Below are 4,374 nucleotides of genomic sequence, written 5' to 3'. Positions count from 1 at the left end.
TGGTGGTAACTCCTTTTGTCCAGCATTGTGAAGCCGTGTTAACCTGCAGAGTTCCTGCCTCCCCACATCGTTGGTGTGGCTGGCTGCTTGGAACTGGGTCCTTGGAAATGCTATCTCTGGTCTTGGTTGGCACTGGAATTTCCTTTTCTGCCTTGGTGCTGGACAAGTATAGACCTCTGACAAAATTCACTTTCTTCAGGCTTAGAGAGTCACCGCTCCAGTTCCTCAGAGCAGTCAAGGAGAAGCTGCTGTCTCCTCTTATCTTCTCACTTTCCCTGCCAGCAGCAAAAAAAAAAAAAAAAAAAAAAAATGTAGGCCCAGTACCTTCCTGAACTCGGTGCCTTACTGCCTGCTCTATTGGGTCCTTCTCATGGGATTCTCTACAGATCATCTCCCTTTGATCAACGTTCAGACCAAGAGCTGTCGAACAAGCTGTAGGTCACTACCTGAGGGTCCAACAACCCTAACACTCCCTTTAAAATGCTTTAAGTGTCTATAGTTGATAGTTTTGCTGATTGGAGCTTCCAATCAGCAAAGGTGGAAGCTAGAGGTGCCTCTGAGCAGTTGGGGCTTACTGTGTCCCTGACACAGAAATCAGCTGTTCCCCCAAAGCTGATTAACAAGATTTATTGCTGGGTAGTAGTAGTGCTCGCCTTTAATCCCAGCACTTGAGAGGCAATGGCAGGTGGAACTGTGAGTTTGATCAAGGCCAGCCTGGTCCTACAGAGCAACTTCCACGACCGCCACGGCTACACAGAGAAATCCTGTCTCAAAAAAATATTTATTTTTGTTATGTATACGAGGATTCTGCCAGCATATCTGTCTGTACACCATGTGTGTGCTATGTCCAAAGAGGCCAGAAGGGGACACTGGACCCTCTGGAACTGGAGTTACAGATGACTGTAAGCCGCCACATGCAGGTGCTGGGAGTTGAACCTGGGTTCTCTGGAAGAGTGACTCATGCCTTTAAAAATTCAGCTGGATATGGTGGCGCATGCCAGTAACCTCAGCACTGAGGTTGAGGCAAGAGGACTGTGAGGTCAAAGGCCAGCCTGAAGATGATTCTTGAAAGCCATGTTAGTAAAATGGAAGTGCTCTATTCAGGAGTCTAGCTACCTGGGGCCAGGTGGTATCTCGACTTCACGTGGAGAAAATTGGCAGCTAGCCTTTTAAGGGAGAACACGGCCGCCCCGCCCTACTCAAAGCCACAGGCTCCATGGGGGACCTTAACACAGTTTCTGCTGATTTACTGATCCCTCAATTGAGCTGAAACATGCTGGTGTCCGCCAGCTGTCGTTTATTCAGAAGCAGCCACACCAAACAAAAAGTGGATTAGTCACTGCCCTGTAGGCAGAAGCTGTTGAGTAGCCCTGGCCATAGTGTTCCACTTGATTGACCTTGGTGTCTCCTAAATCTTGGGCTGTTGCCAAATGCCTGCTTTAGCTTGCCACTGCAAAAACCTCAACTGGTATTTATTTTTATTTTATATTTAAAAATTTTTGTGTTTTTTTTTTTTTGTTTTGTTTTGTTTTGTTTTGTTTTGAGACAGGGTTTCTGTGTGTAACTTGGCTGTCCTGGAACTTGCTTTATAGACCAGGCTGGCCTCAAACTCACAGGCTGCCTCTACCTCCCTAGTGCTGGGATTAAAAGCGTGCACCGCCACGGCCTGGCTTATTCTTTTTTCTTTCTAATTGTATATGTATGGATGTTTTGCCTGCATGTATGTCTGTGCACCACCTGTGTGCTTGCTGACTGGAGGCCAGAAAGGTGGGTCGAGTTTTCTAGAATTGGAGTTAGAGACAGATGTGAGCTGCCACGTGGGTGCTGGGAATCAAACTTGGGTCCTCTGGAAGAGCAGCCAGGACTCTTAACCACTGAGCCGTCTCTCCAGCCCCTCAAATGGTAAAGACTCCTCTGTTTGGGTGTGTGAATTGGGTAAAATGTGGCTGTGATCCGCTTGTCTGAGACACATAAATACGTAGATGCCCATCCTAAGAACATGTTTTCTTTGAACCAGCTGGAGTAAGACTGTTGACGTAGTCTGCATGACCTGGATTCTATCCATCATTCTGTTGGGCATGATAACACATCCACGGTTGTGAGCTGGAAAGATTGCTACCAATGCAGAGTCTACCATAGCAGGCCAGGCTTGCATCTGGCCAATCCTCTTGCAAGGAAAGAGTTCCCCTTGCACAGGACATGGCCCTAAACTGCTCCAACACAAGTCAGTGATTCTTGGCTCCCACTCAAAGGGTGCCGTTTTTGTGGAACAGAGGGTAGAAAGCACCAAGTAGACTGTCCACCTGAGGCATGTGATATCTCCAATAGGCAGAGTCCATGAAAGGACTGGCCTTCCTTTTTTGGTGATGGTGGAAGATTAAAAAGCAAACAGTCTAGGGTATAGTTACAGCCCTGAGTGTGACTGGGGTTGCCAATCACTGGTGGCACTTTTCCATTTTATTGCACTCCAATTTGATCAGCCAACTCTGAGGTACAAATGAGGGCAACTGAATGGATTCCAAGCCATGTGTAGTCTGCCGGTGGTACACTTCTATCACAAAAGTCACTCCACAGTGGCTGACAGTCAAGGTAGCCACACTTCCTGCCATCTGTAGGCATCTGGCACTGTTGAGTACTAGAATGACTTCCTCAGAAATCAACTCCAAAATATGTTCGACTTTCTCAACCAAGAATGATTTAGTAGACTCGGGGGACCTTATGATGTCGCGAGTCTCGTCGGGGAGAGAGACATCAGCCCTGGTCTTGCATCCATGCTTCGGGATCCTGGCTTCACGGACACGCACTTGGCCATTCACCCAGAACTTAACCTTGTGTTCGCACATACTAACTTACAAGACAAAGCCAACTAGCTCTTCAGGGTTCCTGAACGTTTGCACTCTTTAATATAGTGCAATCCATTTCCTGGAATCTATCCTGAAGATAGACTCTGAAGGAAAGATCAGAAACAGGACCCGGTTTAGCCTTTGATGTGTTCATACCTGCTTCTTTGGTCTTAGCAATACAGAAGAGTGGATGAATGGATGGATAGCTGAATTCTGATATAGGAGAAGGGTTAAATAAGGGACAATTCACATGTAAAGTATGCAGATTGTAGAAATAGTTTTGAAACCAACTTTTTTTGTTTTTTTTTGGTTTTTCGAGACAGGGTTTCTCTGTGTAGCTTTGGGCCTTTCCTGGAACTCACTCTGTAGACCAGGCTGGCCTCCAACTCACAGAGATCTTCCTGGCTCTGCCTCCCAAGTACTAGGATTAAAAGGCGAGCACCACCACCACTGCCTGGCCCAACTTTTTATTATGTAGGGAAATACATTATACTGTGAAACAATGGAATAGCAACATTACAGACATGGGTCAATTACATTAAAACAGGTATTAAAGAGACTTATGCCAAAATGTTAGTTATGAGTTATCTCCAAGGGAGTAGAGATGAATTTTTTCTTCTCATTTTTTCCCTCACTTTCCAAATCCTCTATTAAGTGCTTACTTCTGACAAGAGAGGCTGATTTCTCTTGGACTGCCACAGTCCCCAGCACTCTCTCACCCAGGGGCCCAGCACTCTCTCACCCAGGGGCCCCAGCTGTGACTCCATTTGTTCACTGGATGTTTCCTGGGGCTGACTGTGCACCAGGCACTAGAAGAGGAAGAATCCGGGGGTCAGAGCAGAGAGGCCCAGCTCTCAGCTTACAGACACCCTTAGCTCACCAGTGGCTGACCAGGAAGGCCTTCCTCAGCAGGTAACTGTCCCCATGGGCAGGTGCTAGCACTTGGCTGGAGAGAGAGCAACTTGACCATGGATGCTCTGTGGGATGAGCATGTGTATGAAGTGGGGATGACAGGCCTGGACCAGCTTCCCTCCACATTGAGTATAAGGCTGCAGCCCTGGCTCCAGTCTGGAGGGAAGAAGAAAAGAAAATACCTTATGTTTCCCTCTTTATGTGGGGAAGAAGAATTAGTCCTTCCTTCAAAAACCTGTTTCCTCTGTCTCAGGGGACTTCAGGACTGGGGGTCCCTCTGCAATGAGAAAAGAACTATAAAGTGGCTTTGGCAACTCCCTCCTCAAAAGAGTATGGTGGCCTTTGAGCCCAGCTGCTATGTGGTGGTATTGTGTTCCCCAAAATATTGTGTGTTTCCCAAAATAAACTTATCTGGGGTCAGAGAACAAGATGGCCACAATATTAAACATGAAGATAGGCAGTGGTAGCATACGCCTTTAATCCCAGCACTCAGGGAGGCCTAGCCAGGCGGATCTCTGTGAGTTCAAGGCCACATTGGAAACAGCCAGGAATGGTGACTCAAACCTTTAATCCCAGAAAGACAGCCTTTAATTCCAGGGAGTGATGGCAGAGAACAGAA

Source organism: Onychomys torridus, chromosome 18, assembly GCF_903995425.1.
Source record: "Onychomys torridus chromosome 18, mOncTor1.1, whole genome shotgun sequence".
Classification (NCBI taxonomy): domain Eukaryota; kingdom Metazoa; phylum Chordata; class Mammalia; order Rodentia; family Cricetidae; genus Onychomys; species Onychomys torridus.
This window is presented reverse-complemented; position numbering follows the sequence as displayed.